At 45.7% G+C, this 14,561-nt stretch overlaps 1 protein-coding gene across 1 annotated transcript in view; it reads left to right on the top strand.

Annotated features, from left to right (window-relative positions):
• The first annotated feature begins 6,450 nt into the window (after positions 1-6,450).
• Smad1 (SMAD family member 1) overlaps positions 6,451-14,561 on the top strand; it is a 63,377-nt gene continuing 55,266 nt past the window's right edge. The window contains exon 1 of the mRNA XM_057754059.1: positions 6,451-6,653. The gene's annotated coding sequence lies outside the window, so the exon portion shown is untranslated. The remainder of the gene's footprint in view (positions 6,654-14,561) is intronic.

Genomic DNA, 14,561 nt, shown 5'->3' with positions numbered 1-14,561 from the left:
AATAATAATACCGTGCACCAAAATTAACAGTTAGAATCGGCATTTGGAATGGAAGCTGTGAAGCCTCACGTTAAACTTTACATTTTCAACCTGGAATAACTCCGGAAACCAGGAAGGTAAACATGGGCCACTGTGGGGGTTAGGAGGGCAGTAGGGGAAACATCTCAGGTGCTAGGGGGCTACAGGGGTAGCAGGGCACACATAATCTGAAGTAGAAAGCAGGAACACCAGAGGGGAGCTCTAACTGGAGTCGGGGTGGAGGTGGGGTAAAATGACAGTAAGGATGCCCGAAAAAGTCATGAGGAACCAAACTATTAACTGGCAGCCTAAAAATACTTATACTGTGTGTAAGTCAGTGTATAGACACACATGTACAGTTTAAATGAAATTTTCCCATCTGTGTCGAAACTGTTCCCACCAAGAGCCATTAGACCATCTATCAAACACCCCAACATCAGGCGCTGGAAGTCCCCTTTTGAAATTTTGGTCAGGATTGTCCAACATACTCCCCAAACATGGTAGGCTATTGCTATTGCCCTTGGTTACCCCCCAGAGGTGGAAAGTGCATCCCCCATGCTGAAGACACCATGTACGTATGATACGGGGCCCAGAGGCCCTGAGCAGGAACTCCCTAAATGCCTTAGCCCTGAAGAGGAACTTTCCTGGTACCGGAAAGCAAAGTTCCCCCAAACAGCAACAGCAAGCCAATCCATTTATCTTATTACCAAGATGAAACAACAGCACTTTACAACTTTAAAGATTTCTTTGTGACAGGGTCTCACTATGTAGCTCTGGTTGGTCTTGAACTCGATATATAGACAAATGCTGGCCTAGAACTCACAGAGCTCTGCCTGCCCTGCCTCCTGAGTGCTAGGGTGAAGGCGTACACCACCATGCCAGTGCCTAGAACAGGAATTATTTTGAAGCGTGTGATACGCTTCAGCCAGATCATCCTTCACTTAGAAAAGCGAGCTGTCTTAGTGATGGCCGCAATATAAAACCAAAGTCATTGCTGAACATGTTTGAATCTTACTAGACTAATATTTCAGGATATTTAAAAATAAAACCCTTTAAAGGATTTGAACAGAAATGCCAACAGCTTTATGGCACTTCCAACCTACTAGCAAAGAACGCTGCACACTCTCCCAGGGAAGAACAGGAGCCATTATAAATGGATGGGCCTAGAACCACTATGTAAGGAAGAAGTGGAGTTATTATGGTGAACGCTTCAAAGTTTACCTGCTTAATCATTAATAAATTTGACTCATGAGTCAGAAATAACTGATGAAGGCAAGGAAGGGGGAAAGCCTCTTGCAGCAGGAAGTCCTGGTTGCTTGCCGACTCTGGCGTGCTGGTAAATGTTTAACAGCTGCCTTTCCGCAGAGAGAGGGAAGGCCTTGGCTCTTGGTGTTCGCCCAGTTTTGTTGCGGTTGTTGCCGACACTCCCATCGCGAGCAACTTCCACACTCACGCCTTAAATACGTTTGCAAAGAACTCGAAAACCGGGCTTGGGGATACGCACTGGTGGGTAAGGGTGCTTGCTGAACAAGAGGACGCGAGTTTGAAGTCCAGCATCTGTTTAAAGTAGGACATGGCTGGACATGCAAGTAACCCCAGCACTCGGGTGGGGGTGGGGTGCAGAGCCAGGTGGATCCCGAGAGCTCGGCCAGCCCACCCAGCTGAAATGCTGAGCTCCAGGCTCAGTGGGAGACCTGTCTCAAAGCACAAGGCCAAGAGTGACAAAACCATCTAGCAGCGGGTTTCCAGGAACCGCGTATGGTCACGCACGCGCGTCACAGGCACCATCACACGCACCATCCCTTCCCCATAGTCCTTCATGGCCCATGAGCCTGTGCTGGCCATCTGGGCTTGCTGCCTTCACCCTTCACCTTTTCCTCACAGGGACAACGTAGACAGATCAGAAAGGACATTGTCCAGCCTTGCGTGCAGATAGGGGACCTGTCGTCAGTGAGTGCTAGCCGAGCTTGTAGGAGTGGTGACAGTCACCAAGGGTTAGCAGTGTCTTTCTTAAAGTGGTTGTAGGCTCAGGTCACCTCATTTTCAGAGCCATTTTGTAACTAACCATGAAGGAAAAGCCACAAAAATGGCAGAGGACTGTAACGCCCCTGAATTCCTCCCTGGGGTCTTCTTTAAGCCATGGCTTACTTAGCTTTTGTGTTAAAGCAAACAAAGTCATTCTTCTGGTGGATCAATGGATACAAACAAACCAAAAGGAGATTGCTACTGAACACAAAACTATTGGAAATTAAAAAAAAAAATTCATACTGTTACTTTCAAAAATTCATTGTTCCTTTGATGTGAGTTTGCCTAAAGCTCTTGACTTAAAGACAGAAACTGTTCTTAGCACAGCACTGTGAATATTTGGGGAAAAGAACATGGCCTCCCTGTATCTGCTACAGGTAGAGGCCATGGTGAGTACCAGAGAGACATCAACACGCTTGTTTGACCAGCAACAAGTCACTTAGCAGTTGGCACCTTAGCTCCTCATCTGCAAAACAGAAATAATGTCATCCATACTAAACAAGATTTCTTTTTATTTTTAAGTAAGGAAATGTAGGTGGAAGAGGACGCACACTTGCATGTAGCGGCCTGTGGAGGCCACAAGAGGACATCAGATCCCCTAGAGCTGGAGTTACAGGAAGCTATAAACTACTCAGGTGGGTGCTGGGAGCCAAATTCGGGTCCTCTGCAAGGGTACTCTGTACTTTTAACTGCCGAGCCAACTCTCGCTCCTTACTGTGTTGTTTTGAGGGACTAAGGAGTTAATAACTGTGTAAAGGGCCCGGAACAATAGAAGGCAACCAGCATGCTCCAAGTCAGTAGCTGTCTTCATCACTCTCGTCACAAACCCTAGTCAAATAGATTCTGGGGTCATCTAAAGATGCTGAAGTGGCTGCCTTCATGGGGCATGTTTTGAGACTGAGTGTGCCCCCATGCTTAGAAAGCTATATCCGCTGTGAGTCTCAAGCACCCCTTTCTCAAACTGCTCTCCAGCTTTGGGAATACCCCTCAAATCTGGAAATTCATGAGCCCACTGGACACTGCCAATTCACAGATCCTACCATCTTCTCCATATCTCATGATCTCTCCAGCTCCTGTGGTCACTCCCTGGTCTGTGCCTCCTAGTCCCTGGCTCTTTTATTCTCTCCATCACACAGCCAAGCCCCAGCTGTAGCGAAGCCCAGCTCACCCTCCTTTGGTCAAGTGAACCTGGCTGACTGGGTTTGCTTCAAAGTTTTGATTGCTAACCTCAAATGGGTACTTAGCAGTGCGGCCTGGCATCCCCAGCACACTGCCGTACGGTCTATGCCTCCTGACTCTCATTTAGAACACTTCTCTCTTCTACCCTCTAGCCTCCTGGCTGTGCATTCTCAGGATGGAGTCCTGAGGTAGTTCATAGAGAACAGAAAGCAGCAAGAGACCTTTCTGGGGCTCACATCCTTGCAGCTACCAGTTTGGGTGCATCCGAGCCTCTCTGCCTCCCTCCTGGCCTGTTTCTCCCTGCGCATTCGCGGCTGGATCCCTCAGTCATCTCAGTGTGCTGCCAAAGACCTACCTGGAAAGCGAAGTTTTCAGTCCACATTGGAAGGCCAAAGAAGCTAGGTTCTGATGGCTTCAGTAATGGAAGCTAGCACAACAAACAAGCAAACCAAACTGTGAGCCCAAGTCACCGTCTCTGGTTAGCTAAGACATTTACAACAGAAGATTGGCAGATGCAGACCATAATAACAGAAAGAGAACCTGTGAGTGTGGAGTTGAGGGGAAGCAGGAGAGCCAGGCACTGAGCAGGGGGTCTCATGAGACATACATGCTGTGAGTGAGTGTGGTGGAGGCAGCTTCGTGTCACTCTGGGGAGTGGCCAGGATGACTGGAGGGAGAGAGCGAAAGATACAAACTAGTTCTGAGTAGAAAGGATGGGGGGGAAGGCAGACCACACATGGCCTCTGCGCATGGTATGAACTTTATTCTGGGTGCAATGGGAATTCAAGTTTTGTTCAAAAGACTTTAATATGAGGTTAGCTAGAATTTACAACTCTCTCAAAAATGCTCTTTTTGAAAGAGCATCCAAATTTTTATTACCACTTAAAAATAACTTGTACGGGGTCAAAAAAAATTTATAGTGTATATAATATTAACAATTATCATTTAGGGATACCAGGACTACACTAAGAAAGGTTATCTGTAGTTTTATAAATTACTTTAATGAACAGTTACATAATGCCACTGTATATCTCCCTTTTAGGATTTTTTAAAATTTATTTTTATTATATGTGTATGGGTGTTTTGCTGGCATGTGTGTCTGTGTGTCATGCGCATGTCTGGTACACTTGGAGGCCGGAAGAGGGTGCTGGATCTCCTGGAACTGGAGTTACAGTTTTGAGCTGCCATGTGGGTGCTGGGAATTGAGCCCAGGTCCTCTGGAAGAGCAGTCAGTGCTCTTAACTGCTGAGCCGTCTCTCCAGACCTCCCCTTAAGATTTAATCAAGAACATGCACTGCTTTTAGTTGCCTTCCTTTTTTTTCTTTAAACAGTTTTATTAGGATAAAATTCATGGTCATATAACACAGTCATTCAAAATATAAAATTCTATGGCTTATACAATTGCATAACTATCAGATTTTATTATTTTAGAATCCTTTTACCACCCTGTAACTTTTAGTGATCACCTCAGGTCCTTCAATCCTGCACCCCAACACCCAATCCCAGGCAACTTCCTGTCCCTATGGATTTGTCTACTATGAACAGCTCACATGAATGAAGCAAATAAAATATGGTCTTTCCTTATTCATTTGATAGAATGCCTTGTTTTTTGGTTGCTTTTATTTTGTTTTGGGATGGCCTCAAGCAGACCCAGGTGGCCTTGAAGTTACTATCCAGGCAAGGGCAACCTTGGGCTGTTGGTCACCTTGCTGCGAGATCAGGGAGTACTGTCTGAGCTGTTGATCACCTTGCTGCGAGATCAGGGAGCACTGTCACACCTGGATCATGTGGTGCTCGGGTTCCAACCCAGGCTTGTGGTCCATCTGTGGAGGAAATAGCAGTACGCCATTCATTTTCCAGGTCTAAATGATGTCCCTATGTATGGATAGACCTCATTGTTTTCCTCAAAAGAGCTTCTGTAGAAGGCAGGGGAATGGCTCTGAGTGGCATTTAACCAGGCTCACTCCAGCTGTTGCACAAGGGAACAGAGAACAACCATGTCCAATGCTGCTTTTAAGGAAAATAAGATGAGATCCAAGAATTGACCAGTAAGTGCTCAAATAGTTTAATGAAGAAAGAAATTTAATTAGCAGAAATATTCTTATGTATAATTTATAAATGGCATTTTATGGGTTTATGGGATTTGTTGCATTTCCTTTGAATAATTAAATATGGAATACAGATATAATACTTAAATAATTAATAAGAATTTTAAGTGGAATAGTAGGCATGTAAAGGTACAGGAATAATTGGAGAGAATCATTAATTTGTAGTGGTCTTTGGTATTTTCTTTATATTGCTGGTAATGATTTTTTTCTTTTTTTGGTTTGTGGGGCATTTACTCCTAGAATAGTTCTCTGAACATAACTCGACATTATGACAATTGTCCAAGATTTCACGCCAGCTTCCAGAAACTGACCAAGAGAAAAGTTGATTATTTGAGGAAGGTCTTTTTGGTGCCTGAACAGATCAGGAAGATGTGAGCTCATTTGTGTTATTGCTGTTTGGGGGGAGCAGGGGCAAGACTCTATGTCATCTACAAAACTGACCAAAAATTTACAGCACCGAAAGGCTATTTCCCAGTTCAAGGCCAGCCTGGGCTCTACAGAGAAACCCTGTGGCAAAGCAGGCAAGCAAGAAACAAAAAGGCTGGGGTGAGGCACAGCTGTGAAGTGCTTGCTTAGCCTGCACGAGGCCATGGGTCCGATTCCCAGACCTTATAAATAAAAACATGTGGTAACGCAGCACTAAGGATGAGGCGCAGAAGTTCAAGGTCTTTTCCCCCAACAAAACGAGTTCGAGGTCATTCTGGGCTACAAGAGACCTTGTATGGAACAGACAAATGGCTTCTGTCATTTGACGCAGCGAGAGTACATACTACAAACAAATGCATCTACCTATGCGATGTTGGTGTAAGCCATAGCAGTAGTCAACAGGTTACTCAATTTGGGGCACATGCTACTTGGAGGGCCTGTAAATCATTGGGCCAGTGATTGTAGGGCAATTTAAAGCCGTTTGTAGGACGATTGGGTGGGTTCGGTGGTCGTGTTCGAGAACATTTCCAAAAACAAACCCAGGCTTTGGAACTTGACTGGAAACTAGGCAGGGACCGCAGAGTCGGAAGCAGGCGCGGGCCGGGAATTTAGAGAGGATCCCTGGGCAGCAGCGGGCGCGCGCGGTGCGCGTGTGAGCGAGGGCGAGCGGCGGGCGGGTTGTGAGCCGGGTATTGGCAGGCGGGCTGTGGAGGCTGGGCGGTTCCGACTGCCTGACGCCAGCGCGACCAGATCAATCCAGGCTCTGGGAGCGAGCGGGCGCACCACGGCGAGGCCAGGGCCAAGGCTCGGGGACGGCGGCCGGAGCAGAGCGGAGCGGAGCGCGGGACCCGGCGCCCGGTCTCGTGCGTCCCCGCTGATGGGCGCGCCGCCGAGCCGGTAAAGCCGAGTGTACCCGAGCTGACTCGAGAGGGACTTGTCCTGCGCCGCGCGGGGTGCACCGGAACAGGGACCGGCTCCAGGGGGATCCAGGACGGGCACTGGGGGGGGATCCAGGACCGGCTCCAGGGGGCGATCGGGGACGGGTTCCGGGGAGGATCCGGGACGGACTCGGGGACCCGCGCTGGGGGAATCTGGGACGGGCTCCGGGACGTGGTCCCCCCCCCCATGATGGCGCCTTGCGGCCGCGAACCTGCCACCGGACCTCCTCTCCTGTCTCCCCGCGTCTTTGTCGGGCGTGCCCAGCTCTCCGAGGACCCCGTTCCGTCTCGGGCCTCAGCCCCATTGTGTCCCCGCCCTGGCCTGCAGACCCTCGCCTGGACAGCGCTGCGCTCCGCTCGGGTCTCCCTGGATGGGTGCGCGCGCCCCCCGGGGTCCCCAAGCAGTCTGTTTTGGGGGTCGAGGTTAAGGAAAGTTCGCGGCACAGTTCCCTCTGATTTATTCAGATGTCTGGCGGCCTCGCGTCTTTCCCCCCCCCCCTCCTTCCGCCTACACCCCCTGCGTCGCCCAGTGTCGCCTCATTCCTTTCCCTTTACCGGATTCGATTGCTTCACTGCGTTCCGAGAGCCGGGAACAACTGTTCTCGTCCCGACCGTCTTTGTTAGTGTTTCTGTCGCGGGGTGGGGGCGGTGGGCGTGAGAGCGCGGGCCTGGGCGGCCGCTCTGCAGACTGCCTGGGAAGGCTGCGGGGGACAGCGTCTCCCCGAGGTGCTTTGGGGAGCCAGGAGGTCCATCACGGACCACATCTCCATACTATGGTAGTCGCGGCTTTTGTTTATTCGGAGGCGCATGCAATTTTTCTAAATGCACTGTGCAAGATAATCCAGCTAAGAGCTTTCCATCTGAAAACCTCAGGCCGGGCCACAAGCATCTAAGAGCATCGTGGTAGAGTGTGTGTTGTCACCCCGGCCTCTCTCTTCCCCTCTCTTGGATTCCTGGGTGACATCTGAAGTTTTTAGAGCACGGACTGGAGGGAGTTGCTTGGTTTGTGTAATGTCTTCCTGTTGCTGGAGCGAAATCACAGCCTGCCCTTCACATCTCTCACTCTAAGGGCCTGTGGTGGATAACGTGCCCACACCTCAGCACAATGAGAAAACTGTTCCCTGACAGGTTCATTTTTCATCTTGTTTATAATTACCACTTTAAGTTGTACCGGAAGCAGATGAGCTGTGCTGGAACAATTCACAAGGAGTCGAGGCAGAGGCAGTGTTCACTGCCTTGGTGTTTTCAATTGGTGCAAATAATTTTTTTTTTTTTTTTGCACCAGTATTACTATAATGTAGGTGCCAGGCCTAAACAGGCTGTACTGATTTAATGGGTTTGGCCTCTCCTTCCCCACTTTTCTCATTTTCAGTTGTACGATATTTCTGTGAAGGTGGTGTGCCGTTTGTGTAATTTTGAATTTTTTAGGAAGCTGTAAACCCGAGTCTTGAGAAATGATTATTTGGGGGTGGGATTCGAGAGACTCCCGAGGAAGATCAGGTTTCTTCAGAGGCTAGGATTTGTCCTTGGTTTAGTTTTGACCCTTGCAACCATAGGTAGTAACCAAATCCATTCTTCCTTTACAGTATCTCTAGCTTTGTGCCCTCGGGGAGATGATGGCTTTACGTTTTGGAGGAATGACAGCTTTTTTATAGGCAATTAAAAATGCTAACCTCTTGTTCATTCATCTTGGAATTTATATTCTTTTTCCGGTGAGTTCATGTGAACGTTAAGAGGAAGTAAATCTTGGTTCCCAGCTAGACATACTAGTTGAAAACAAAATTTCGGTTTTTAATCTTGATTTACAATGATATTGGCCTCAAGATAAAATGCAGTAATGTGGTAGATTGGAAGAAGAATAAACCCTGATGTAATTAGATGAGCATATTTAAGCTGCAGAAGCCTACATAATCAAGGCCAAGTTGTGTGTGTATAAAAGATCTCATTTGTGTGGTCTCACAAGGCTAATGGAGACATCGCAGAGACTTTATAAATAATGTAAGTTGTGTATAATGCAGAGTCTCCAGAGAGCCGGAGAGAGCGTCATTACCAGCCTTTTCAACCTGCTTGAGATCTTAAATTGATTTACAGCACTGAACTGGTGCAAAATGATACATCAGGATGACATGGGGTCAGCCTGTAAAAGTCTATGATGTCAGCCTGTTAGTTCAGCCATCATAATTAAACCGTATTACAGGGGCAGCTAAGCAGGAGTCTGGCGTTCTACTTTAGATATGGGTGGTACATAGATTTTGTTTATAATGGAGAGGGGAGGTGGTCAAGTACCCTAGTGTTTCTAAAAGCGGAAGAAGCATTCTGAACGGCGATTTCTGAGGGAGAGAAGAGACGAGTAAATGGCAGAGATGTTGCGTCTCGTTGGAGACGTAGCTGCTTTGCAGATGATGCTTTTTGGGTGGTGGAGCGACCTTTGCAGTTCTGATCTGGGTGTCAGAGCTTGCTTACGTCAGTGTGAATTTAACTTGGCCTTCAGAGGATCACTTACTTTGTTTCTGATCATTTATTAGCTCTGAACTTGCACTGCATCGGTATGTGAGTCAACACGTTATTGCCTTAACAGGTCAGAGTTACCAGGTTCGCACTGAAAACATAAAAGCAACTCTGGAGATTCTTGTTTCTGCTTAAGTTTTTATAAAACATATTTAATTTAGACGTGCTGTCCGATAAGGTAGAAATAGAAATAATAATCAGAATTTAAGATGCCACGTTGTCTGCACCACCCACATTTCCAGTAGCCATATGTGACTGCCCTGTTGAATGTGTATGGGACAGTTTTATCATCACAGAAAGTTCTAGACTCTAGAATCTAAAGATTTTCCTCCGTTCTTCAGACAAGTTGTTCGGAAGTGACAGGGGAAGAAACTAGGTGAAATGAGGTTGACTTTTCAGTAGATCTTATTTGCCAATTTGCCATTCGTGTTCATGATTGAGAGTACTAGGTACATAGAAATTATTTTAGGTTTTTTTTTCTTCTGATTTTTTTTTTTACTGTGTGCCAGCAGTTTTAAATTATTTAAGTCTGGGATTTCTCTCCACCCCTATCTTACAAGTAAAGAAACTGAGGCAGAAGTGATCATGTTGCTTCAGGCTGCACAACTAACATGTTATGATTTACAGTCTAAGCAGGAATATGAACCAAGCGACCTGACTCCGCCCTGAGCCTCATTCTTAACTCTTTTTTGTTTGTTTTCTATTCAGAACAGAGCCTCTTAATCTCTGTTTTCTTGAACTCCCTTCTTGCCCAAGGAATGTATCTGTGACCCTCAGTATACGGGCATATGAACTAGGTCTACAAGTCACATACTTACTGCTACCAAGTCCTAAAGAGATGTGCATTAGCAGAGACCGCAGGATGGTTCGACATGTCAGTAAGGCTGGTGACCCCAGTGTGAGTCTAGAACCTACGTGGTAGAAGGAGAGAACTGACTCTCCTACGTTTCCCCTGGCCTGACCGCCACCCTCCTTAAATAAATTAAATATTAAAAAAATTAAATTTATTTAAAGATAATTCTTTGGTATACATATACTTTTTTTTTTAACCACTTATTAAAGAGGAAACTAAATTTTTCTAACTAATCAAATGAATGTGCATGTTATTTTACATTAAAATTGGTTGGGTATTTGATAGCATGGGACATGGAGCCTCTTTAGAATTTTTCAGAGTAGATCCATACTTTCATAATCGTCAGTGCTGGGAATGCCACTTAGCCTAAATACGTGGCGTAGAGCGGCAGAAGTGTGCTTAGGGCTGTTATAGAAATTATTAGAAATTCTAGCCTAATCCCAAGGCAGATTCATTGAGTGTTTTGCCACACTCAAGTCAGACTCTTGATCATCGGTTTCTAGAATCAAACGTTCTAACACCACACGTTCCAGGGATACTAATTTAATACATGCTGAGGAGTGGTACTGTAGGAAGACATTGAAAGTCTTTGTTTTCTGTAATCAAACTGTTACGTTAAAAAAAAACATTTATTTGTATGTGTAGGTGGTGGGTGCCCAACCTCTGAAGGATAGGGACAACCCTCTGGAGTGTCCCCTTCACTTCATGGGTTCCGGGACCCAAACAGGCCATTGGACTTGGCAGTGGCACCCTTACCCACTGAGTCTTTTTGTTGTGCCAAGGCGTTGCAGTTCTGTAAGAGCTGAAAATTTGGTGTCTATAGCAAGAAACAAAAACCCATGGCAATCCATAGCAAATGATAGTGTCAAATCTGAGCAGAAGTGTGGCCCTCAGTGTTACTGTGTGGCAGGGGGGTAGGGGCAGGGCAAGCTGCAGTGTGTTCCAGTCTGACTTCGATGAGCCTGCCAGAAACACCTTGGATTCACATTACGCCTTTGATTTTGAGTTAATGTTTGGCTACAACTTGAGTTAAGCTGGGATTTGGAATACCCGGTAGGCCTTGCTCTGTCTGTGTGGACATGGCTCTGCTTTTACTTTTTAGGCCTTTAGACAAACTCATTCTGCGTCAAGCTTTTTTGGGGAGCAGGAGGATGCTTCCTCCTGTCACCCCCCGTTAAAAAAGAAAAACTGAATTTCATACTTACCTAAGCAGCACATGACTTGAAGACGAGTTTGACAGTCAAACATTTAGAAGTCCAGTCAGTTGTGACCCTGCTTTTCTGTGTAGTTCCCACCGCTTGCCCCTGGTGTATCTGTAATCAGTTCCCAGCTGATGGGGTGGTGAAAGGTGAGGTTGTCTGGTCTACCTGTCTCGACGACAGAACTGCTCTGCTTCCCTGAGCAGTTCCAGCCCAGCAGCTGAGTGAAGGATGGTTCATTGCCAATTCTTTGGGGACTTTTTTTTTTTTTTTTTTTTTAAGGATAGGTGTCAGCTTTTGTAGAAAGCCTCACAACTTACTTGCTTGTAGCTTTTTTGGAGGAAGGGTCTGAGCTATTTGCAAATCTGATGGAAGCATGGTTCTGACATCTTTCACTCCCGTCTTCCTATCCAGGAATGGCGATGTGTAGTGGTGAGTTCGTGAGCATCAGGCTGTGTGCTCAGGCAAAGTCCACTCTTTGAGACTGTCTTGTCAAGGGCGTCAGAGAGACTGAAGATGTTCAGTGTTAAACATTGCTTTAAAAGGTTCCTAATCCAATCGGTTCCTACCAGGTTGGGCAATCTGAGGCCAAGAGAAGTTACTTGGCTTGTGTTTTATTTCCTATCTCACTGATTGAAACAGAAAGCCAGACCCGGATCCTCCCGAGTATTGAGGGTTCATTTGTTTGTTTTTTCCTGGTACATTCAGTGTTCCTGAGGCATTGGGGGGACTCAGCACATCCTGCATCATTTGGGAAGGGGAAGAAAGAAAAATTTGTGTGTGTGGGGGGGCATGATATTGCTGTTTTTATACCTAATAATTTTTTGAGCTAGGAAGCAATTAAATCTGACAACCATAGAGAAATGATTGCTTTTTACAGATTAAAATTGATTTTTTTCATTCAAGAATTTGAAAAGAAAAACCCCATGTCTGATTTAATCAATGAGATTGTATTAGAAATGGGTGGCCAAAATTCAAATTAAATCAGACATCTATGACATACTAAGAAATCCTAAACTCTCTAGGCTGGTACACCCCCTCACCAAAAGCTGAAGTTGGAGTCTTTATGGAGTTAGGTGGGTAGCAAGGAGAGAGTTGGAAAGGTCTGGGAAGAAAAGAGTAATTTAGCTGTAAAAGGATGGAGGAAATTTAATTCAAAAGAATCCTGAGATTGGCGAAATGTCTTGGTATTTCTGTGTGTGGTCTTGTAGTTTTGGCACCAAGATTGTAGGATACGTGTTTTGGTAATGGGTAGGGACATCTCTCCTGAAGTGTGGTCTTCTCACTGTGTTCCTTTTTGGCTATTATCTGGCAGTGGAAATACTCCAGTCTGGTCGTCAGTGATCTGATTTGTCGCAAAAATCCATGAAGTATTTTCAGCTCTTCACTCTGCAATTGCTTCTCTTGTGGAAGTGGTGGAGCTAAGAGGCCGATATGTAACCACTTCAGATCCGAACCATTCATTTAATGATACTGTAACCACTTCAGATCCAATATTCATGGAGGCATGTGCCGAGATGGCCCACAGCTAGTCCACAAACAGCATGGGAGGCCCTTGCTGGAGTGTGCAGGAGTATGCAGAAAGGGGCAGGATGTCTTGGGTGTCCGTGTTCATTTGCATAAGGGATACTATCCTCCCTTGGGAAGCGCAGTTCAACCTCAGCGACGACATCATTTTGGAGGAGGCACTGGGAACTGCCATATTTGGACAGTGTAGCAGCTCAGCTCTGCAATTTTTATTATAAACTGGAAGCAGAATTTGAGAACGGATTCTCTCCTGAGAAGAAAGCGTCAGCTGTCTCAGGCTCACGGAGCCCTTGCCTGTTGATTCTCCTGCATCTATCGCTGCATGGTTCCAAGTGTCTGAAAAGAAGCCTGTGTTTCTCTATGAAGTGCACACATCTGTGGTGGCTTCTTCTTCCTCCTCTTCCTCACCCTCTTCTCATTTTTGTTATTAGAGACATGCCTGCATTGAAGGAAAGAACACATAACACACGTAACCATTAATTAAACATCTATACGTTTCTTAGCTCAGAGGTGTCAAAGAATGTTCATGGTCATGCTTGGGAGAGAAAGAAAAGGGCTACTTGTTGATTTAGAAACATGTTCTTAGACCGACTTTTTGAATGTTTTATTTACAGTTTTTCTTAATTTTGGAACTCCCATGCTATATTTTTCCTTACAATTTCAAATAGTTTTATGATATAGTTTGTCTAACTATTCATTTTTCCTCTGCTTGCCTGTGGTTTCTTTATGACTGTACCAAGTAGAAACACTTCAGCCCTGCACAGCTATTTTATTTTTCAGTTTCAAACACCACAAGAAAAAAACGGGCAGCTAATTATCTACCGACTGCTATAATTAGGCATTAAATTAAGTTATTCATTTAGTTAAATGAAAGGTCTTTTATTTGTTTAGATTGAAAGAAAACTTTTTTAATGGAAGAGGGATATTTAAATAAGGCCCTTATTTGATGATTTTTGGTGTGGTATTGTAGTTAGTGTATGCTTCATTCATCCATGAGGTTTTTTTTTTTTTTTTAGTTATGGTAATTCATGAGAAGACACATAAAAGTGAAAGAAAAAAATTGAATAACACTACAAGAATTGTTCCTGAGCAGTCTGGGATTTAGTCTTACAACTCTGGAGGACTCCTGTGGGATAGAGGAAGTACATGGGGCTTGTATTGGTTGGGGCACAGTGGATGGGCAAGGCTGAGCAATCCTGTGGCAGCCCAGTCGGGTGGAAATCCTGCCGTGGTGCGAGTGTCCTCTCTCCAGCCCCCAGAGCCATAGCCACAGGTGGCTTTCCAGCACTAAATGTGACGATGCGATTGAGGAGCGGCCTTTATGCATGTCAGATGGCTTGTGCGGCTATCAAATTGAGCAGTACAGACTCACCCGCTAGTGAGCTGACCTGCCTGACTTCAGCGGGCATTGCCACTGGATCCCGAGGAATAGGATGGAGATGTGCAGACGTTGAGATGAACATTCTGAGGGCTTGTCCTGTGCCAGAATGCAGAAGCAGCAGGTTGTCACTGAACAAACTTGGACATGGTTTGGAATTGGGGTCAGTAGGTCCTGGATGCAGCATTTTTTTAAGCTTTCTTTTATATGGTGATTAATCTTTGATAAAATGGAAAAGGAACAGCAATGACAAACTAACAAAGACTTGGCCATTACTTGGCTGTGGAATTATAAGAAAGATGCCAGGCATGACCTTAGGCTCCGAACCTCTGGCTGGGAACTGGTGCAGCTATGACATGGTAGTGAGGGATAAAGCTTGTGCAGGTGGCAAATTAGGAGTGG

Source organism: Chionomys nivalis, chromosome 21 (genome assembly GCF_950005125.1).
Source record: "Chionomys nivalis chromosome 21, mChiNiv1.1, whole genome shotgun sequence".
Classification (NCBI taxonomy): Eukaryota; Metazoa; Chordata; class Mammalia; order Rodentia; family Cricetidae; genus Chionomys; species Chionomys nivalis.
The sequence above is the reverse complement of the archived record's forward strand: the minus strand, read 5'-3'. Positions and strand labels throughout refer to the sequence as shown.